At 42.9% G+C, this 24,409-nt stretch overlaps 1 long non-coding RNA gene across 1 annotated transcript; it reads right to left on the bottom strand.

Moving 5' to 3' along the window:
- Positions 1-1,007: 1,007 nt before the first annotated feature.
- LOC136884286 (uncharacterized) lies at positions 1,008-18,983 on the bottom strand. The gene is made up of 3 exons (XR_010861339.2): positions 18,845-18,983; positions 16,901-17,036; positions 1,008-1,288 (listed from the first exon to the last, which is right to left on the bottom strand). It is a non-coding gene; the product is annotated as an uncharacterized lncRNA (long non-coding RNA).
- Positions 18,984-24,409: the final 5,426 nt, after the last annotated feature.

Consider the following 24,409-nt stretch of genomic DNA (forward strand, 5'->3'; position numbering starts at 1 on the left):
GACGGATCCACAAAGGGAGGTTCTTCAACTGTGGAACTTCTCCACAGACAACCTGCCAAATAACTGATGCACGTTCTATTCGCACATACCACATCATAATTATTATTCAGTGTATTGAAATCCTGAAACTTGTATAGTTGTTTATGAGCAATGAAATGTTGTTTATTTGGATTATCAGACTTGTTTGATGCAGCCCTAAATCCCACCCCTCGTCGCCATAAGACCTATCTGTGTCGGTGCGACGTAAAGCCCCTAGCAAAAAAAAAAAAAAAAAAAAAAAATCCCACCCCAACCGGGTGAGTGGGCCTGTGCGGTTACGGTCGCGCAGCTGTAAGCTTACATCCGGGAGACAGTGGGTTCGAACACCACTGTCAGCAGCCCTGAAGATGGTTTTCCGTGGTTTCCCATTTTTAAACCATTCAAATGCTGGGGCTGTACCTTAAATAAGACTACGGCCGCTTCCTTCCCACTTCCAGGCCTTTCCTATCCCGTCGTCGCCGTAAGACTTATCTGTGTCAGTGCGACGTAAAACCAATAGTTTTTAAAAAAAACATCCCATCTCCCCGTTTACTTCGTATACTCTAACCCTCTGTCTTGTTCATGTTTTGGTCTCTCCGTACCATTCTTAATCTCCACAATTCTCTAAAATTCACTAGCACATCGAAGACTTTCGGCGACGCAAGGAGGAAAGGGAAGGTAGCGGCCGAGGCCGTAATTCAGGTACCGCCCCATTTGCTTGGTGTGAACATGGAAAACCACGCAATGTTTCAAGGTGTGTGCAGTCAGTTTACTCCTTTTTCTGGTCAAATTTTGTCAAATCAAGCTGATAAGTAATCAAGTTGATTCAGTATTCCCTTTGAGATCCAGTCTCCCCATTTCCCTTTCAGCTTTCTTCTGCTTCTCTTTCCTTCTCCGCCTGTTATTCCATACATCGTCATACAGTGTGGAAACTTAAATGGCAAACTATATAGCAGTAGCATGCAGCACATAAGTTGTAAAGAACTATATACTCCATTATATTGTGTTATTTATTAAATCATTTTCACAGAGGTTTAACAAATAACAATGTTCTGGAAGAATGTATTTCACGGGTGTTCGCAGGTAGCCGTCTTCAAGTCGCAAGAGAGATCGCTCGCACATTTGCACACATTTAAGTAAACGTTGGTGAGTTCCACGATGTTTCCGTCCGGATAGCCCACAGTGGTGTTCACAGTCTTGATGTAGGGATTACAATACGCGCCCTTAGGAAGGACTGGAGTGCAAGTAGGCAAACTGTAGCGCTGTTGCGCTGAAACAGAAAAAATAATATATAATAAATGAAATTTATGACAGGAATAAGTACAGAACGTTGATCAGAACATCAAACTCTCTCCAGTCACTAACAGAAAAAACAGTACGTCTGGGAGGAGGTGTGAAATGGACTCAGGAGCGAAAAGACATTCACACTGCAAGAATGAAGGAGTACTGGTCAAAGAAGAAAGCTGCTAGAGATAAGAACCACGTGGTCCATAGCAGGCCCAAACGGAACTTAAAAATATGAAACAAGGATAAAGCGTTTGATTGCATGGTATTGAAATTGCTTCCTTTTTCAACTAGTCATTGATACTGTAATATACGATCATGGCAGCATCTAATTTACCATTGCAGTACAAGAGTTTGTTACCATTGATGCTTTCATGGCCCGACTTATGGATATAATATAGGCTTTATGGGCTTATGCCTTGTCAAGAAAATAAGGTTAGATTCTTTCCGTTTCAGAGAGAACTTCGTTCTGCGGCTTCAGAAGGAAATCTCGACAGTTTACGAGGAAGACTCCACTTCTATCATTCACGTCTAAATTCAAACGTCATTCTTGGAGCAATGCTGTATTAAAAAAAATGTAATTGCAACAGAAGTGTTTGTCGCAACAATATCTACAATTGCCGCACGATCATTAAACAGTGTGTACAAGATAATAGTACTTGAATAATACGAGGGCTATTTTTTCTCAAACTCCGATCAGTCGCGAAATTAAAACGACATTGAAAATCCGATGAAACGTTGCGCAGATGTGTTGCGCAGTGCCTCTAGTATGCCTGTCGACCGCATCACGTCACACTTGGCAGTTCTGAGCATGCAATGTGCACGTAAACATGTCTAGGACAACATATATTTGCTATTTGCTTTACGTCGCATCGACACAGATAGGTCTTATGGCAACGATGGTATAGGAAAAGCGTAGGAATGGGAAGGAAGCGGCCGTGGCCTTAATTAAGGTACAGCCTCAGCATTTGCCTGGTGTGCAAATGGGAAACCATGGAAAACCATCTTCAAGGCTGCCGACAGTGGGGTTCGAACCCACTATCTCCCAGATGCAAGGTCACAGCTGCGCGCCCCTGACCGCACGGCCAACTCGCGCGGTACAGGACAATATAGTCTCCCGCCAAGTGTGAAGGACGTGCTGTCATTCGCTTTCTTCATGTTGTGGGGTGCAATGCAATTTTCTCGAATCGCCTGATCCACTTGCTGAACGAGATCAACGTCTGACACTCGCTTCCTTCCCTGACCGCCTGCATCATGAGTCATGACCGTCTGTACATCTTGCTTCAAAGTTCCTACACCATAACCGCACTTTGCTGTCACTCATGAAAGTTTCTCCGTAAGTACACGCACGCACATTAATGGTGTCCCGACATAAACAATCAACACTGCCCCACTCCAGTACTGAAAAGGAGGGGAGAGAGTAAGGGGATAGTGTTGAAGGCCACTCCAGTACTGAAAAGGAGGGGAGAGAGTAAGGGGATAGTGTTGAAGGCCACTCCAGTGCTGAAAAGGAGGGGAGAGAGTAAGGGGATAGTGTTGAAGGCCACTCCAGTGCTGAAAAGGAGGGGAGAGAGTAAGAGGATAGTGTTGAAGGCCACTCCAGTACTGAAAAGGAGGGGAGAGAGTAAGGGGATAGTGTTGAAGGCCACTCCAGTGCTGAAAAGGAGGGGAAGGGAGTGAACAGGCAGTGCTGAATACACAGTGTGTTGTATTCCGGCGTTATACTGTAACATTGTAATAAGATGGCTCCTATCCTATCGCAGGTGAATCGAGGCCGTATTATTGGCATGTGGGAGGCTCACATGGTCCCCCAAGCAATAGCAGAAGCAATACCATGCAGTCTTAAGACAGTTTGGAAATGGATAGAAATATGGCAAGAACGAGGTGAAGAAGGATTGGTAAACCAAATATAACGCAGCTACAAAATATTCCTAACTACTGTAGTATAAAATACTTTTCGGTTAAAAACATCCTTTACCTCTTGATACTGTAATTATCAGAGTAGGTTACTTTTTAAATTGTTTATGTTAAAATGCTATTTGTTCGGGGCGTCGACCTATAGAGTTCTTTTGCCCCTACTTGCACAATATATGAACTTGCATGTAATTGGAATTGCGAATGTGTTGAGTGTTGAATGTGAGGAACGTTAAGGACGACACAAACTCGCAGTCCCCAGGCCAGGGATATTAATCATTTAAAATTAAAACCCCCTGACCCGGCCGGGAATCGAACTCGGGGCGGCCGGACGCGTTGCCCCGTACACCGCGGGGCCGGACGAGTAGGTAACCTAATGCTGTACTTCAATACATTCGTCACTGTGCCCATTTCGATCATAACTAAGTCTTATAGCGGGCTGTCTGCATGCAGTCCATGCAGCAATGCGTTAAGCGAGAAGGTGAGTCATTGTGCCTTCGACACTACCCCTTCACAGTCTTGCCCCATGTTTTGTACTGGATTGGCCTTCAACACTACTCCTTCACTCTCTCCCCTTCTTTTCAGTACTGGAGTGGGGCAGTGTTGATTGTTTACGTCGGGACACCATTAATGTGCACGTCTGTACACATTACTCATTCGTCGATGAATTTCGGCTGCATTGCACTCCTCAGCATGAAGAAATCGAATGACAGCATGTACTACACACTTGGCGGGAGACTGTATTGTCCTAGGCATGTTTACGTGAACATTGCGCGCTCAGCACTGACAAGTGTTACGTAGCGCGGTTGACAGGCATACTAGAGACACTGCGCAACACATCTGTGCAACGCTTCGTCGGATTCTCACTGTGGTTTTAATTTCGCGACCGATCGGAAGTTGGAAAAAAATATTCCTTGTATTATACTATATTATTGATAAATATTCGAGGGCCAATCAAATATGTATGTGACTTTTTTTAAACCTCTTCTTTGGACCAATGTATATCAAAGCAGACACAAAACTATTTTTCTGTACTAGGACTCATAAGAGTTGTGGGGCCTGTCGCTTAGCTCGAGGAGAGAAAACTTGAATAACGCTGTCCGCTAATGGTATTTTGCCATAGAAACGATCCCAGCGATGCCCTAATTTAAGGATTCTATCGCCACATGTCTAGGCCTGCTCTCATTCGCTTTTGTGATTTCATTCGAAGTGGTACTGCGTTAGCTGTGTTAGTTCATTTTGTTTTACGTGTTTGTTTCCCGAATATTATTTTTTTCAAGTGCCTTGGAAAGGTGAGCATTCCAACTGATGAGCCCACTGCTACACTGGGGCGAAACGCTGGTAATTTCTCAATTGAAAAACGCCTAAAGACTTTAATAGCTTAAATGATTTTAACATTTGCAATCGATTAAATTAAGTTATGGTTTCCTTCTAGGAAACCTATTTTATGATATTGGCCAACGGCAGACATTTATACAAGTGCACCGTCACTGCATTGTCCTACATAGGAGGCTTGCAGTGGTGTCGCAACGGCGCACTAGCGTCGGCGCCTTGGAACGGTGTAGCATTCCAACTGATGAACCCACTGATCAACTGGGGCGAAAAGCTGGTAATTTCTCGATTGAAAAAAGCCTAAAGACTTTAAGAGTTTAAAAGTTTTTAATTATTTTTGTTGTTGTTCTTACTTAATTTTAGTTAATCAACAGTCAGTGGAGAGATGGAATTGAATGAGATTAGTAGATGAATAATTTAGAATGGAGTTTAGAAGTAGGAAAGATCACGATGTGATGAAAAAGTTCCAACTCAAGAGGACAAATTATGGTAAATATTTATTTATAGGAAGGAAAACCGGGGATTGGAAATATTCCAAATTATTTGGGGTCTTTTAACAAAAGACTGGGCAGAACGACTGATAGGGAATCTACCACCTGGCCTACAACCCTAAATGTCGATCAGTGGTAATTTATTGATGTATTTATTTATTTATTTATTTATTTATTTATTTATTTATTTATTTATTTATTTATTTATTTATTTATTTATTTATTTATTTATTTATTTATTTATTTATTTCTTTATTTGAACAGTGACCGGTTGTACACATTTTCTAGTGTTATTCGTTTGTAGAATATAGCGATCGTTTTACTATGACCACAGTTTGTTAAAATTGCTTCATCATTCATTAACAAGCCGTGATATATTTTACTTTATTTGTTCTTGTGAGAGTTTAACAATGATTTCTTAGGCTAAAATATGCACCGGAAAACACAACTGGCCAAGGTGTGACTGTTCAAAGCCAGGGAAGAGAAATGATTGTGCAGCACAGAAATTCTTTGATAGGGAATCAGACAGAATTCGGGAAACAGGATCTCCTCTTATATGCACTTATTCAATTAAGTACAAGAACGTGCTGCAAGAGGCATGGAAGGACCTCGAAGGTGAAATTTACTTCCCCAGAAGAGAAATGAAAATGAATTTCATTTTAGAATCTCTGGATAGGAGGCAACAAGTGGATGTTGTTTACATGGAATTCTCCAAATCCTTTGATTCAGTTCAACATGATGCTCTACTCAACAAATTTTCAGCATATGGGATAGGAGGAAGTGCTTTGGAGTGGATTAGAAGCTATCTCACTAATCGAGTTTGCGTAGTAAAAGCTGATGGTATTATGTCAAAGTCGTACCACCCTACTTCAGGTGTCCCCCAAGTCTCTTTACTGGGCCTCTTTTCTTTGTCATATTCATAAAAGATATAACATCAGTTATACAACACAGTAATTGCCTTCTCTATGTTGACGATATTAAGTTGTTTTTTTTTTTTTTTGCTAGTTGCTTTACGTCGCACCGACACAGATAGGTCTTATGGCGACGATGGGACAGGAAAGGGCTAGGAGTGGGAAGGAAGCGGCCGTGGCCTTAATTAAGGTACAGCCCCAGCATTTGCCTGGTGTGAAAATGGGAAACCACGGAAAACCATTTTCAGGGCTGCCGACAATGGGGTTCGAACCTACTATCTCCCGAATACTGGATACTGGCCGCACTTAAGCGACTGCAGCTATCGAGCTCGGTGACGATCTAAAGATCTTTAAGGTAATCAATAGTGAGTTGGACTGTAAGTTGCTACAGTCTGACTTAAACTTCCTAAGTAACTGGTGTAAAAAGTGGCTGCTTGGTTTGAATACTTCAAAATGCAACGCAATTATATTTTCACGCAAGTTGGAACCAATAAATTACCCTTACCATTTATGCTATAACCAAATAGCTCGTGTGAATGAAATAAATGATCTTGGTGTGACACTTTCAAACTGCTACGGTCTTTCCTTCGTGAAACATTTAGACAAGATTTCAAGGAAAGGGTTTAAATTACTTGGCTTTCTGAAAAGAAATTGTACCGAATTTGTTTCTCCTAGAACTCTAATAACTTTGTTTTGCACTCTAATCAGGCCATCGTTAGAATACTGTTGCGAGGTGTTCTCAGCAGTATTTAATACAAAACTTGGAAAGAGTCCAAATAAGGTTCATGAAATGGATCAGCTACAAGGGTTTGGGTATTTCTCTCTCTTCATCCGATTACGAGTCTTTTTGTGAGACTATGAGCATGAGGACATTGCACTCACGCCGCAGATGTACCAATGCCCTCTTTCTTTATAAGTGTCTGACGAATAGAGTGGATTGCTCAACATTACTGGAGCTGATTCCATTACATGTTCCTCGTCGAAATACTAGGCAAGGTATATTTTTCATCTGCCTAAAATGAGAACTGTGGCTCGGGCTAACTCATGGCTTGTGAGGGCACTAACATCACTGAATGAGGTGGGTGAAGCAGTGGACCTTTTTCACTCACCCCCGTCTAAAATCAGATATGCCCTAATGACCTCATGAATGTAAGGCCCTATCTGTAAGATATGTAAATATGTAAATGTCACTAGATGTAGTTTAATATTGTTAGTTATTTAAGGAGATTTAGTTGTATTTATTTATTTAAGATGTTCTAAATATGCATATATATAAAGGGCTCTAGATTTAGTTTGAGCTTGGTTATTATTTTAGGAAATTAATGTTATTTATTTAAAGTGTATTTGTAGTATATTATGTTTTATTGCATCATCTTTAATTGGGAAACAACCTTTTAATGGTAAATAAATCTATTCTATTCTATAGTGCTGGGAGTGCCCGAGGACAAGATAGGCTCGCCAGATGCAGGTCTTTTGATTTGACTCCCGTAGGCGACCTGCACGTTGTGATGAAGATGATATAATGATGAAGAAGACACCTACACCCAGCCCCCGTGCCAGCGGAATTAACCAATGATGGTTAAAATTCCCGATTTTGCCGGGAAACGAACCCGGGATCCCTGTGATCAGGGGCTAGCACGCTAACCATTCAGCCATGGAGCCGGACTCCCCAGAAGAGAATCTACTCCATATAAAAGCAGGCGAGTGTTGATTAACTCCAGGAGGATGCTATTTGTCGCCGTACTTGTGATTATTACTGTAGGGTGAGGATCTCACCGTTAAGAAATTGCTTCGTTGTAATAAATTCTGTGATTTATTTTCTGGAAGTAGAACATTTCTGCACAGTGACCATACAAAATTTAATTTATTTCGATTACAGGCGAATTAATTGAAGGAACGTGTTACTCGAAAAGGGTGACATAGTGTCCAAACAAAATGTTAAAAATAAAAATTCGAGGCAAAAATGTTAGGGGCATCGTCCGGCTGGACGAAACTTAGGTGAATGCTGGTCACTAATGGCACTTTAGCGGGGACTACGGCTGGTGCTTCTGAGATGGGAGGAAGATTTATAATCGTGCGAGCCGGGGCATTTCACGTGTTTCCAACCCGTATTCAAACCAAAAAGAATTGGAACTTATCATGAAGAGGTGAATCATGATAGATGTATAAAGTGTTTCAAGCGACAGTTACTGCCAAACATAGAGGCAAACATGGTAATTGTAGTGGACAATGCCCCATAACACTTTGTTCAGATAGACAAGGCATCTATAACGTCATTAAAAAAATATGAGATGAATGAATGGGTTATTAGGCAAGATGTTGAAGTAGACATTGACAACGTTAAGCGCAGAATTCCTCGATATTAGGGCGATAAACTTGGGGGAAGTATGGCCACTAAGTTCAGACTAGTACGTACCCCTGTTGAGCAATTACAACCGCGAGGCCCGAAGGACATACCGACGGACTGCTGCATTTGTTGGTCGTGATGCATAACTAGTGAGAAGTTGTTATCAATGGTGGTAAGTTGAACATAGGGTGGACCGAAAAACTCGAATTCTTTTTTTCCAAGTCATAATACCGCGGAAAAGTTGCGAATTGGGGAGAATAAAACGGGGTAGAAAAGGAATCAACATGGGTTCATTTCTTCCGGTCGCGCACGTGCTCTAAAGTTTGCCGAAACCAGGAAAATTGTATATTTTTACGATAATTTTCTACCTTGCTTAACTTGTCAATATTTAAAGGTAATAGCTCTAGCCGACTCTTACTCCAACCAATAATGATTTAGAAAAAAAATGGTTCAAATCGGTTAAGGTCTTCCGCTCGCGCAGCAGCCGTCAAAAATCTAACAAATTCTCGCGCTCGTCGTAACTCGCTCGGGTCAAAGACACTGACTCTCAGCCCACCTACCACTCTCGCCACCACACCGTGCCATTGTTGTGTCAGTCTGCACTTATCCCTTGTGTTTGATGTGTGGTTCATTCGCTCTTCCAGTTACTATTGTGGCGTTTGCATCTACTGTATTTCGATGTTTGTTTTGTGTTATGACATTTTTGTGTAACTTTGTGACTTAACGGTGGTATACTATGGCTGTACCTCAGAAACTCACCACAAGACAGGTATTTGATTGCCCTATATTTGCTGCACCTAAAGACTTTTCATCAGACAAGCTAAAGTTAAAGTTAAATCTGTTATCCTTCTAGTAAAGGTAGCGATAGCAACCAAGATATTGGTCTTCATCATCAGTTTCAACAATATTTACATTTGAATACGAGCACGAGGGTTTCAGATGAGATTCAGATTTATCATCCAGAGTTAAATGGCTGTCACGCGATCTCCTTTCCGATGATTTAATAAGTTTCTTTGTTTCAGACACGTCCAACCTTCCAATTTTTCCTATTCCGTGTGCTCATAATAAGTAAACAAATCTTAGCTCAATAGCAGGTATGTATGTTTGATTTTGCACACAGTTGACAGTTATATCGCACTTACATAAATCAGGAGTTCTGTTACAAATGCAATTAACAACAATGGGGCATTTGCAAGCCGATACGTCAAAAATCAGTGAGCATTTTTGCTTAAACTCAATTTTCTGCTTAAACGAATCTTTATCCTTATCCCGAGTATATAATTTTCGACTTTTGTAATATTTATCATGCAACGCCTTTATAAGTTGCAAAATTATCTTATATGTAACCGTTGGGATGTATGCTTTCTGATACAAACCAATTATTTTGTTAGCTACTGTACTTGCATCGTGTGAAAAACTGACTCTCTCTTATTATTAACTTTAAGCACCAAGCGGTATCTCTCCTGTGAACAATACCGAATCACGTCCTCACCACATCCCTCGTACTACGCATGTCCACGCATTTTTTCGGCTGGGTGGCGCTCCTTCTTGCTGCGGCTCAGTCGGCCCAAGAATAAACACATGGGCAGACGCCTCGTTGGCTGTCGCCTTCCCTCAACATGCTGTCTGATTCCTGTCTCGTCAAGAATGTGGACACTCAATATTCTCCATCTGACATTCGCAAATGGCTGAGTGATAACAATGTCCCAACTACTATGGTTATACGACTTCAAGATGCCTCATCGGGCCAACCTTCTCCGGATATCGTGGTCTTCTTTCGTTCATCAGGGTTCGCGAAGAGCACCATCCTCTACGGCTATTTATACCTCTTCTATTCTCAACATAAAGTTCTCCCTACTCCGGCCCATATTCTAGAGCAACTCGCCTCCGATCCTGATTTCCACCTTAAATTTCCCTCCTCTGTCCCGCCTACCACTATCTCCGTTTGTTCTCCCTTGTCTTCCCCTACTCCGGTCACTACTACCGTCACTACTGTCACAGCTTCCGTTCATCCTTCCCCTTCTTCCGCCACTTCCTGCGTATCGTCCACTTCTCCCTCTACTGTTACGTACAGTCATCCCTCCCCTATCATGTCCACAGCCACGACCTCCTGCACTTCGACCCTACCTACTTCCCAGTCGTCGCCTGCTCATCGCCTGGATGTTACTATCGCAGCTCCGCACGTCTCCCAAGGAAATGAAGACCCCTCTACGACAGCCTCTCAACCGTTCTTCTCCCCGAGCTGTGTCGTCCGTGGGATTGCACCCGACGTCTTGGATCAGGATATCCTACATGAACTACAACAGGAGGGCGTCCCAGTCCGACGGGTATTTCGAATCTTTAACACCGATGGCCCGACTTTTATGGTCCGCCTTCGCCTCGCCTCTCCTGCTGACGTCGACCATCTTCTTACTACCGGCGTCCGTTTTCGAGGACGAATCCATCGAGTGGAGCGTTCTCGCTCCCCACCGCGCCTTGCTGGCTCTACCCGTTTCCCGTCTCCTCCTTCTCCTACGCCCTCGTCGCCACCCACCCCACCACCGCCAAACACTCCCCTTCCTGGTTTCCGACCACAGTTTTCCCTTTTACCATATCCTACTTTTGACCTTCTTCGACTTCTTGCCACCTCCATTACGAATATTACCACCACCCTCTATTATCTTCTCCTACAACATTACCCGAACCCTTCCTCCACCTTCATACCGACCGCACCTTTTGCACATGCATCAACTATGTAACATGCTTTTGTAATTCCATGTATTCTCCTTTTCTGAATGCGCGCCCGAGATACACCGCGTAGCTGTCTCAATAAATCTCTTTCCCTTCTTCTCTGGTATTTTTTGGGGGTTGGCCTATGCGGGGTGCTTTGCGGGTCTCCCTTGGGTTCCGCCTTGGCGTCCCGGTGCCCCTGCGCCTAATGTAGTCTTTTTTTCCTTTCTGGTATGTACAGTACATACCTCCTTTACTGTTATCTCTATTTCTTACTTTTTCTCTTCGAATGGCCCAAGAGCTCCTTGGTTGAGCTGGTGGCCCGCCCACTCCCAATGGGGTGGGAATGAACCAACCTTGTGATGATGATGATGATGATGTCCTCACCAGTAGGAAGCTTGTTTGATGAAAAGTCTTTGGGTGCAGTAAATATAGGGCAATCAAATACCTGTCTTGTGATGAGTTTCTGAGGTACAGCCATAGTCTGTCTGTCTGTCTGTTAGGTCATCAGCCCAGAGGCTGGTTGGATCCTCAAATAGCACCACCAAAGGCTATGCAGTTATAGGGAAACTGCAAAAACCAATGGCAGAGCCCAAATGAGGCATACTAGGCAAGATGAGGAGTGAGGTAGTTTGCCATTGCTTTCCTCACTGGACCAGAAGGTGCCACTGCAGCACGACTGATCCTATGAGCAACACCTTTCATAACACTCAGACACTAGTTGTGCCGCAAATGTCATTACTCAGCACCACCCATACCCCAGCAGCTTCCATATTGTCACAGCCATGGATGAGACAGGGACTTTGGTGGAAGCTACACTTTTTTTTTTTGCTAGGGGCTTTACGTCGCACCGACACAGATAGGTCTTATGGCGACGATGGGATAGGAAAGGCCTAGGAGTTGGAAGGAAGCGGCCGTGGCCTTAATTAAGGTACAGCCCCAGCATTTGCCTGGTGTGAAAATGGGAAACCACGGAAAACCATCTTCAGGGCTGCCGATAGTGGGATTCGAACCTACTATCTCCCGGATGCAAGCTCACAGCCGCGCGCCTCTACGCGCACGGCCAACTCGCCCGGTGAAGCTACACTTTGCTCTGGCCTGTGCCAAGAGACGGATACAAAAATACTGCATCCATCAAGAAATGGCAACAGGCGGAACAGCCATAGTATACCACCGTTAAGTCACAAAGTTACACAAAAATGTCATAACACAAAACAAACTTCGAAATACGGTAGATGCAAATGCCACAATAGTAACTGGAAGAGACAATGAAACACACATCAAACACGAGGGATAAGTGCAGACTGACACAACAATGGCACGGCGTGGTGGCGAGAGTGGTAGGTGGGCTGAGAGTCAGTGTCTTTGACTCGAGCGAGTTACGACGAGCGCGAGAATTTGTTAGATTTTTGACGGCTGCTGCGCGAGCGGAAGACCTTAACCGATTTGAACCATTCTTTTTTCTAAATCATTATTGGTTGGAGTAAGAGTCGGCTAGAGCTATTACATTTAAATATTGACAAGTTAAGCAAGGTAGAAAATTATCGTAAAAATATACATTTTTCCGAATTTCGGCAAACTTTAGAGCACGTGCGCGACCGAAAGAAATGAAACTATTTTGTTTATTCTCTTACCCCTTTTTATTCTCCGCAATTCGCAACTTTTCCGCGGTATTACGAATTGGAAAAAAGAATTCGAGTTTTTTCGGCCCACCCTAAATGAACAATCCAACACCACATTTCGGATGGTGGCATATTACTTACGTCAAATTCGGCGTATTTTCAAGGTATTACTGGCAGACTAAAACGAGTCCGCAGCGGAGATCGGAACGAATGTGACACCAAGTGATCACATGTGCCATCGGGAACAGTCTAATTCCAGCAGAACTGCCAACACGCATGGCTTCGTCGCGGCTTTCTCCTCTGTCACAACACTATCGTGCAATCCCCTGTGGTGTCAGGTAAGGACCTCTGGATACCGAAATACCACTATGTTATGTTTAGTTACGATAGCACGTTACGCGTTCATGCGAGTGATGACCTTACGTGAGCGTCATCTTCAGGAATGTATTCGCCCCTAATACACGGTCCACCCCTTGGTATCATGGTGTGATGTTAAATAAGCTTCAATTCCCGTTCAACTTTGGTGTTCGTCAATGGTCCGCTCAACAGTGCTCACTACATCTACGACATTGTTCAACCCGTCCTGCTGCCATTACGGCGAAAGGAAGGTGATGTACTGTTTCAGCAGGATATTCTCATCAATGTCCTGTACTACCTACTACCACGCGACGTGCTCTTCGTGGTGTTCGACAACTACCCTAACCAGTACGATCTACAGACGCCTAACCCACTGAAAATGTTTGAGGCATGATAGGACGAGGTCTCACACAGTCTATACGACCAGCTACCAACGTTACCCAACTGCAACAAGGGGCATGGAACACTATACCGCAAGATGTATATATCAACCGTACGATCGTATACATGTAAGCCCGAAGAGTGAGTGGGGAGAGAGTGTTACATTGTTGTTCCAATAAGAAATTTCAATACATGGCGTCTATTGCTTGGCTTAGTCTGTATCGTTGATCTTGTAATATCATTAAGCTACATAAAGTGACTTACACAGTCAGGGCGTTGCCATGGGCGCCCGCAAGGGGGGGGCAAGGGGGGGATTTGCCCCCCCCCTGGAATTCTAAATATGTTGATGTTCAATTGTTTAATATCATACCAGATTATTTCATAAACTGAAATTACTGACAGTCATCTAGCATATGTTATAACTGGAAGTTTATGTAAACAATTTAATGTTGCTGACGTTATATTGGTTTTTATATTCAAGAAAATTGTTAATGTGCCCCCCCCCCCCTGGAAAAGATCCTGCGGGCGCCCATGGGCGTTGCATTTCTCTTCCACCAATGTATACCTTAGTCCATATCGTGGTGATTTTGTCAATGTTCCTTTTGTCAATTGCAGCAAATTATTCTTTATTTGAAACTTTCTCATAAGAAAAATATAAATAGAATTAAGATTTTTTTTTTCCTTAGCCTGATCTTAAAAGTATACGTTCCATTTCTGTGTTCAGAAGATTTTTCGGGTCTTAATCTGTTAGTTTCCCTGATCAACAGTTTAATTCCCATCGTATTCTTGCCAGTGAAACAACCATAACAGTAACTTCACAAAAACAATATTGTACTAGCGTTGTATTTCTGGAAAAAAACTTTAAGTCATTACAGTATGGTCGTAAATGGTTTTTCAAAATCTTCATGGCCTCTGTTTGGACATCGAATGGAAGACATCACCTAATGATTCTACAGTTAATTGTCTACTGATACAGTACACATTTAACTCATTTGAAACAAAAAGGAAGGTTAAGCAGAGTAAGTGGCTCTTTGTTAGCTGTTGAGTTTAGATCCAAGTTCTTACTCAAATCCGACATTCAGAAAGAACGGTATTTTAGTTTCCTTACAATTTTGAACATAATATTCTGTATAATACTGTTACAAAAGCACTGATTTTCAGAATGGTATAATTAAAAATCAATCATTTTGTTAATAATAATAATAATAATAATAATAATAATAATAATAATAATAATAATAATAATAATAATAATAATGTTATTTGCTTTACGTCCCACTAACTATTCTTACGGTTTTCGGAGACGCCGAGGTGCCGGACTTAGGCCTGTCGATAGTGAGGTTCGAACCCAATATATCCACAATTTATTATGATTATTATTATTATTATTATTATTATTATTATTATTATTATTATTATTAAAGTAAATCGGTTATTGACCTCAATAATCTTATTAAAATAAATATATCGCTACAGTTGCATACAGGCCTAAGTTTCATGATGACGGCAATGTTTGTTGCTTAAAGGAGCCTAACAGCTAGGTCATCGGCCCCATGCCTAAGTTTAGGAACTACCGTAATTTTGGTGAAAGCGCAGGGATAGTTTCAATATCGTACTGGAAGAAAGGAGCGAGCTCTTCGGCAGGTGACCGGAAGGCCCTGGGAAAAACGTGGCACTGTGACTGAGCTACGCACTGTACATACATCACGAGGTCACGAGGAAAGGAGCTAATGTCGTCTACGAGGACTACAACCATATATTCGAAATTGTTCTTACCGAGTGAGTTGACTCCTCGGTTTGAGTCAACGGGTGAGTTGGTCGTGTCGTTAGGGGCGCGCAGGTGTGAGCTTGCATCCGGGAGATAGTGGGTTCGAACACCACTGTCGGCAGCCCTGAAGATGGTTTTTCCGTGGTTTCCCATTTTCACACCAGGAAAATGCTGGGGCTGTACCTTAATTAAGGCCATGGCCGCTTTCTTCCCACTCCTAGGTCTTTCCTCTCTCATCGTCGCCATTAGACCAATCTGTGTCGGTGCAACCTGAAGCAAATTGTTTTTTTATAAAATCCGTTTGAGTCACGTTAGCTTGCATTCGAGAGATAGAGGATTTGAACCCTAGTATTGGCAACATTGAAAATGGTTTCCGGGGATTTCCATTTCAAAATATATTTTACTAATAAATAATAATGTTATTTGCTTTACCACTAACTACTTTTACGGTTTTCCGAGACGCCGAGGTCCCGGAATTTAGTCCCGCAGGAGTTGTTTTACGTGCCAGTAAATCTACCGACACGAGGCTGACGTATTTGAGCACCTTCAAATACCACCGGACTGAACCAGGATCGAACCTGCCAAGTTGGGGTCAGAAGGCCAGCGCCTCATTCGTCTGTGTCAGTGCAACGTAAAACTATCGAAGATTTTCAGTGACCCAAGGATGGAAAGAGTTGTGAAGCGAGCGGCCCGTTGCCTTAATTAAGCTTCAGCCCCATCATTTACCTGGTGTGAAAAAGAAAAGCCACGGGAAACAATCTTCAATTCTACCGAAATTGGTATTTGGTGCGACATAAAACAAATAGGAAAAAATCAAAGTCGAAAATCAAAATTGCTCCCATGTGAAGTCCGGACAGTAAAAATATCTACATTTCTAGCCTTTCAGGTAAGCAGATCAATGCAGAAATGCAATGATATACGAATTTTAGGTAAATAAAATATAATACAATAAAGTATGAGAATATATTATTTATTTATTTATTCCTAAAAAATACAATCCTTACCTTAATCACCGTTATCCGGTTCATCACCCTCTGCTATAAGTGCGCTAACCCAGTCATAGTAGAGGTCGATGTCCGGTCGATTAAATTAGCAGTTTGCCTTTTTCTACCACTACGAGCGCTCATGTGAGTCAATGCATTGTTTCATTCAAGCACTACTTCGAGCGCTCATGTGAGTCAATGCATTGTTTCATTCAAGCACTACTACGAGCGCTCATGTGAGTCAATGCATTGTTTCATTCAAGCACCACTACGAGCGCTAATGTGAGTCAATGCAGAGTTTCACTTAAGCTCCACTACGAGCGCTAATGTGAGTCAATGCAGAGTTTCACTTAAGCCCTTATAACTACATTCGGTGTGGATAATTTTCAAAAATCGAAAAATGCATGAGGGGATTGGACCAAGTAACACATTACAGAAAGAAGCATGTAAATAAGTTAATTTGGTTAGGATTCGAATCAAAAAGGAAACGAGTGAAGAAACACGCGGTTTTAGGCTGTTTTTCCGGAACTGCATTTCGGCCGGAAGTGATTTTTTAGAAATTTATTTCGCTAGTTTGATAGAGATATCTAAGATTCTCAATTTGAAATCTTTCCGGCCTCTTTAGCCCTTCAACTTTCGGCACAATTGAGGAAATTGTTCCACTTTACGTATGGGGTCTCTAACTTTGTCCGCAAATAAATGTTTCCAACACTTTGATTAATGCTTGAAGCTTTGGTATGAACTTCGCTGTTATAATGTCCAGGTAATACCATTAATACTTACAAATTACGCAGCATTCGTTACGACCACACTCCTTGGTATCCACGCAGCCGATATACTCGGGACGTTCTGCCTTCAGTTCCACCAGGCAGAGAGCCAACGTGGCAATAGCAACGAAGAGTTTCATGTTCAGGTTGATCTGAAAATACATAATTTAGATCAAATCAGTTCTTAGTCTATAAACTTATGAGAAAAATAATCTAGTTTTTTACTGAACATAAACATTGTAAACAGAAGGTCACTCTTATTTATTTTTTTGGCTGAGAGGATATCTTAAGCCGACTATGTGTCACGTCGTAATCTACAGGCTCGTCCGACTCATTGGCTGAATGGTCAGAGTTCTGGCCTTCGGTTCAGAGGGTCCCGGGTTCGATTTCCGGCCGGGTCGGGGATTTTAACCTTCATTGGTTAATTTCAGTGGTCTGGGGGCTGAGTGTTTGTGCTGTCCCCAACATCCCTGCAACTCACACACCACACATAACACTATCCTCCACCACAATAACACGCAGTTACCTACACATGGCAGATGCCGCCCGCACTCATCGGCGGGTCTGCCTTACAAGGGCTGCACTCGGCTAGAAATAGATACGAAATTATTTATATTTGAACATTTATGGTCATTTTCTGTCCTAGCTGTTAGATTCTCCTTGAAACGGGAATCTACCTCATTCCTCATTTCATGTCTCTGTAGCAGTACTATAGGCTACATGCAAAATATACCCTGCCTGTCGTGAAACGCAAGTGAATGTGGAATGCCACAGGATCTCAATTTGGGAGCGTCGATTGGCTACCACGAGACCCCTAAGGCTGAGTGTGATATTGCTTCCACTTACTTGTGCCAGGCTCCTCTCCTTTATCTTTCCTATCCGACCTCCTTTGGTCAACTTCTGTTCCCTTCCGACCCCAACGATATTAGGTTTACTAGGTCCAGGGCATCTATCAATTTTACAGTTACCTTCATTCTTTCAAATGCCGGCCGGCTCCAAGGCTAAATGGTTAGCGTGCTGGGCTTTGGTCACAGGGGTCCGCGGTTCGATTCGCGGCAGGGTCGGGAATTTTACCCATCATTGGTTAATTTTCCTGGCACAGGGACTGGATGTATGTGTCGTCTTCATCATCATCTCATCCTCATCGCGACGCGAAGGTCGTCCACGGGCGTTAAATCAAAAGACCTGCACCTGGCGAGCTGAACACATCTTCGGATACTCCCGGCACTAAATGCCGTGCGCCATTTCATTTCCAAATGCCTCACTTCTTACATTTCCCCCCTGATTAGTGTTAAGAGAGGATAGTTGCCTAGTTGTACTCACACCACCACCACCACCACCACCACCACGTTTCTCACTTCTGTAGGACAGCTCTTCAGTGATGCGTAGACAAACCAAACCAAACCCCAAGGCACTACAGCCCTTGAAGGGCATTGGCCTACCAAGCGATCACTGCTCAGCCCGAATGCCTGCAAATTACGAGTGCCGTGTGGTCAGCACGGCGAATCCTCTCGGCCGTTATTCTTGGCTTTCTAGACCGAGGTGCGTAGACAGGTGATGGTGCAACTATTGGCGGATCAACCAGGGTTCAAGCTGAGCATTCAATCAAATATCAAACAAACAAACAAACTAATTAACAAACTACCGAGCTAGTTGGCTGTGAGGTTTGGATCGCGCAGCTGTGAGGTTGCATTCGGGAGATGGTGGGTTCGAACCCCACTGTCGGCAGCCCTGAAGATGGTTTTCCGTGGTTTCCCATTTTCACACCAGACAAATGCCGGGGCTGTACCTATATTAAGGCCACGGTTGCTTCCTTCCCACTCTTAGCCCTTTCCTATCCTATTGTCGCCATAAGACCTATGTGAGTCAGTGTGACGTAAAGCATAATTTTAAAAAACTCAGTAAAAAAGTTAAAGCTGGAAGTTAAACTTTAGAAACTTCATAATAAATCAGTACTTACGTGCTACAATATTTTGTCAAATGGTGTAGTCTTGAAGTGTACTTGAAAGAAGTAACCAAACCAGTACATACACTCCTATATATACCTCATGACCGACCACTTGAACTTGTGATAATCATCTGATATGTTGTTTACGTTTGTGACTTAATGATCCATAGGTCATTTGGAACGATAAGCAATTACATTCTCACCGAACCCGATAGCTGCAGTCGCTTAAGTGCGGCCAGTATCCAGTATTCGGGAGATAGTAGGTTTGAACCCCACTGTCGGCAGCCCGGAAAATGGTTTTCCGTGGTTTCCCATTTTCACACCAGGCAAATGCTGGGGCTGTACCTTAATTAAGGCCACGGCCGCTTCTTTCCCACTCCTAGCCCTTTCCAGTCCCATCGTCGCCGTAAGACCTATCTGTGTCGGTGCGACGTAAAATAACTAGCAAAAAAAAAACATTTTCAAGTACTCCGAATGTCTTCCCGAAAATTTCATCATCAGTTGAATACCGTTGTACCCTGTATATATGTTCAATCCGTCAGCGATTCCTCTGGTGGGATCCTCAACAGCTCTGCCATCAGCTGTCATAGATGGCCTAGGCATCATTGAAGAGGCGTACTAGGGAAATGAGGAGTGAGGTAGTTTCCCGTTGCTTTCCTCACCATTGTACCTTCCATTATTTATATCACTCCGTGGTCATCACATTCAGTTAATCTATGTCGGGTTAAGGTGGTAGTCGTTAATTAAGAAATGCCGTACCAACCATAAAGCAGGTAACAACTTCAACAGTACCAGAAAGTGTAATGTGAATGCTTCTCTCATTTGTTACAGCAGGTTCACTCATACTACAGACCAGAGACTGAATTCAGAGGGCAAAAGCCTCCCGTACTGCAGCACATCTAAGTAACTGGGAATAATTTTGGAGATATACTTACCTATCAAACAACATCTCCCATACCTGGCAACTAAAGTGAAAACCCCAAATAAATTACTCAAGAAACTAGCTGGCTCCTACTGGGGTGCTAGCCAGTAGTGTAAGGCAAGGGCATGCAAGGCTTGCAATACAGGCAGGACCGGGGCCAAAGGGTCCCACATACTTCTTCTTCTTCTTCTTCTTCTTCTTCTTCTTCTTCCTTTTTTAACCTATTTCTATCCACTGCTAGATGTAGACATCTTCTATATGCTTCCATCGTCTCCAGCCAATAGCTTTATGTCATCGAGCCATCTCTTCTGGGGTCTTCCAATGCCTCTCTTCTATTCCCATGCTCTCCAGTGAACAGTCCTAGAGGTCCACCTGTTGTAGTCTTGTAGAGCTATGTGTACTACCCATTGCCATTTTAGTCTTGCTACTCTCTCCAGGATGTCTGTTAACATTCGTTTTTCTCCTGATGTCCTCCGAACGGATCTTATCCCTAAAACTGATCCCTAGCATCTGTCGCTCCATGGCTCGTTGTGTTCGCTGAAGCTTGCGAGCATTTGCCTTAGAGTCATCGTTTCCAGATCGCAAGTAGTAATTGGCAGAACGCACGTATTATAAACCTTGGTCTTCAGGTTAATTGGAACATCCTTGTTGGCCAGGATAAATTTTAGTTTTAGGAGTGCTATCAACTCATACCTTCTCCAAAAAAGAATGTGAATACGTGAGTGATGTCACTCTGTACAGGAAGGGTGATGATGTACAAAGCAAAGCAAAGCAAAGTTACCTCCGCACAGGCCATGAAGGCCCTTGGAGGAGTGGAAGGTAAAGGCTTCCACCATTGTTAACCTCGGCACGTGATGGGGTAGAGTGGTTAGCTCTACGCCCGGCCCCAGGAACTAACCTGGTACTCAATTTTGGTGCACGCTGAGTGAACCTCAGGGCCATATGCACCTCCGGAAGTGGAAATCTCGTTTCTTAAATTTTACGACTTCCTGGCGTGGATTCGAACCCACGTCCTTCCGGGCGAACCGAGCACGCCTTTACCGCCTCGGCCAGGCAGCCCCTATTAAAGAGCTGAAGGACAAACATGTTCTTCAACATTAATTTCAATAACACATGACGTCATGACGACTGGTGGGGGCGTCCGCCATTTTGTGAACACTTTCAGTTGTATCCGTTAGGTTCTTCAGTCTGCCGAAACTAATTTTAAGTAATGAATTTATAAACTATATGAAATATAAAAAGGTATGGTCACAGTATTATACCTGAAAAATAAACAATTTAATTAAAATAGAATGACATGTTTCGTTCTTGAAAGTACATCATCAGATTCTATCAAATCACACTCAAGCATTTATAAAAATATAAACATTTATGTTCATTTTCGTTTAAATAATTATGAGCTTGAAATCTGGAACTTATCTTAATGAAGACATGTTTTCTCTCTACTCTAGCATAGAATGCGAAGTGTTGAAAAAACAGTTGCTCTGTCATTGGCGCGAGTCCTGGTGGCTAGGCAGTTCGTTGACCTTCCTCTATGCCACGCCCCCTGCCCTGGCTTGGTCAACGACACGCTCCAGTAGCCTTTTACACAGACCCAAATGAAATTCCTACTTGTTCTGCAAGACGACGAAGTAATTTTTCAGGAGAATTTTCCTAACGATGACCAATATCATCTAATACTATTTCTACGGTAAAAAGAATTTAATATCCTCATCCCGAAATGGTGCAGCTCTTTTCAGGCACTGTGTGTACCATATTAACTACGTGCCAGCCCTCCTGCCATTCTTAACTCTGACAGTACCAGAACCACACCTGGATCTGAGGACGGCAGCTACTGAGGTAGACTTTTCTGTGGTGAGAATCATACGCTGCTTTTTTTATTCCTTCTCTTTTCATGAAATTTATCATAAAGACTATGGACTGTTTTGCGGTATGGAACGTCTACATCCGAGAATCTTCCCTGAAGCCATCTTTGAACTTCACGAGCTGTGTTAACACTAAAGAAACGTACTTAAAAAGACGCTGTATCCTTGAAAACAAACGAGCTCATGATTAATGATTTGTGATTAATTACAGGATTAAGAACAGAACATACACACACACGCGCGCGCGCGCTTTGTAACAGCTGAAATATGACTGCGACATCGGACAAGTGTATGAAGTCAGCTAGCAGAGATGTGTGAGCGCACAAAACAAAGGCCGGGTCAGGGAACAAAATACGAAAGCGCGCAGCTCACTCATAGGAAAAACTCCACGCGCCCTGGAGTGAAGCATATCTGATAACTCTGTGTTACAAAATACTCGGAGTCATTGTTGGACTCCGTAGTGGAGTCAGTATGAGACTCCGTGTGTTGGAGTTCGGTGGCTGGGCTGAGGGAGACAGAGGTTTTAGCCGTCGCTAGTGTCCCACCGAGGTCTGAACCAGGAGCTGTGGTTGTGGTGTCGGAGATTCCAGAGTGTAGGTGGACTGGAGACGACGGAGAGAAAGACTGTGTGCTACCTGAGAGTACTGTGCGTCTGTGTATTTCTGTGGACTGAGGATCGCCACATGCCAACGTAGAAAGCCGCGATCGTGAGTGTGAGGGTAAACTGACCTGTGTTAATGTTCGCTGTTGCGAGTGTCGTCCTGCTTATGAATACTGTTGAGCTGTTTAGTCGTTCACTGCATGTGACTGTGTGAATTTATGACCTGTCTCTGAAATCGAGCCAAGGAATATTCATCGTGTGTTGAGTAGCCCCTAGTCCTGTGTTCAAATTCAGCGGTCTACACACAGTTGCTGCCTGGGGTGACTGGACTTGGAGAAGTGAAAGTAAGGGTTAACCGTCCCAAGGTATAGCAACGTGCCGGACCACCTGCTGTACCGTAAGGAAGAGAGACTTGAGGGTAGACAGCAATTAGTAAGTGTGGCCATTCATAGCTGATTAGAATTTTAAGTGTATGTATGTGTGTGTACATTTATTGGGTCATCCTGAAACAGAGTAGAGTAATAAAGCAGACGGAGATTTATTCGTAACAATATGTTTTGGCTGTCGAAGTTCAGTTAACGCGCGGTGTTGCTTGGCGTATAAATGTCGCGTAGAGACTAGTGAGGAGTAGGAAGGAAGTGACCGTGGCCTTAATTAAGGTATAGTCCCAGTATTTACAAGGTGTGGAAATGGGAAACCACGGAAAGACGTCTTCAGTGTTGCCATCAGTGGTTTTCGAATCCACTATCCCCCGAAAGCAAGCTGATAGCTACGTGACCCAAACCGAGCAACTACTTGCTCGGAACACTTAGTAAGGTAGCCTATACGTCACAAATGGCAGTAGGATTAAATGACACCGGCTAGGCTTTGCTATAATAAACTATAATAATGCAAAGTACATTGCTCTTGTTTACTATACCATTACTGCAACTCGAGGAACCTCCGAAAAATTAGGGTTCGTTTTGAATTTGATATTATGGTAAGTACGGTGTGTGCTATTGTTTGATTCTAATTCGTGATTAATTCGATGCCAATGTTTCAAAATGAATTAGATCTAGGAAGATACTGGCAGCCACATAAAGCTTGAAGGTGAAAACATTCAATGTGTACAGGTATTCACATACTCGGGAGTATGATTTCCAGGAGGGGTACTGTAGGGTAGAGTATTATCCAGCAATTAGGTTGAGGCAGATGTTGAGGAAAGTGGAAGAGGAGGAGTGGAAGGAGAAGGTGGTAGTGTTTCACGTTGGTACCAACAACGTAAGGCAAGCTGGTATAAGTACCAACATATTTGGGGATGTGTGGGATCTGGTAACTGCAGCAGGGGTGAAGTTCAAGGAAGCGGATATTGTTATCAGTGGAATACTGTGTAGGAAGGATACTGACTAGAGGATGATTGGGGATTTAAATGAGACTATGGAGTGGGTATGTGGGAAACTGGGAGTGAGATTTCTAGATCCTAATGGGTGGGTAGGAGATAGGGATCTGCGTTCAGTGAAGTTCATAGAATGTTTGTGATCCCGTACTTTTAAAACCTATCTCCACTTGGAGATGATGTTACAGACACCTTCGGCCAAAACCTATCTTCCCTTTTGGGACTTAGTCTCCCAAACGCTGTTTTGCAATGCTAGTCTCTGAAATGCGTGGAGTCGCCTCGAATTCACTGGACACAATGCGAGATTGTAACTGGCGCACCGTACCTTTATACCATGGACTCCCACTCCAATGCCATTTGCATTTACCGTCAAATTTTCACAGACACTTTTTCTACCCCATAAAAATATATTGATGGCATGACACGATGTAACACACAGTTGTTTTGTTTAGTGACGGTGTTAATGATAAGCATTTACGGATTTCTCTTAACCAACTAAATTGTTGAATTACCTAATAAGATAGGAACTATATTTAGACGATGTGATAGAGTTCAACCGATAGGAACTATATTTAGACGATGTGATAGAGTTCAACCGAATAGGCGCGTCTTTTGACAAATTTCCTTCTGGAGCTATTTAGCGGTCTAAAATCTTTATCATTAATTACCAAATTGTTTCACTTACAATCTCCTAACGTTTACTACGGCATTTTCGTCGCCAATTGTTCTTAATATGTACTTTTTATTAGAACAAATAGTGGAACATATCCAAGCTCCTTTTACACGTGCAGGTGGGGTAACTTCTTTAGCGTGA

The sequence above is a fragment of the Anabrus simplex genome, chromosome 1 (assembly GCF_040414725.1).
Source record: "Anabrus simplex isolate iqAnaSimp1 chromosome 1, ASM4041472v1, whole genome shotgun sequence".
In the NCBI taxonomy this organism is placed as follows: domain Eukaryota; kingdom Metazoa; phylum Arthropoda; class Insecta; order Orthoptera; family Tettigoniidae; genus Anabrus; species Anabrus simplex.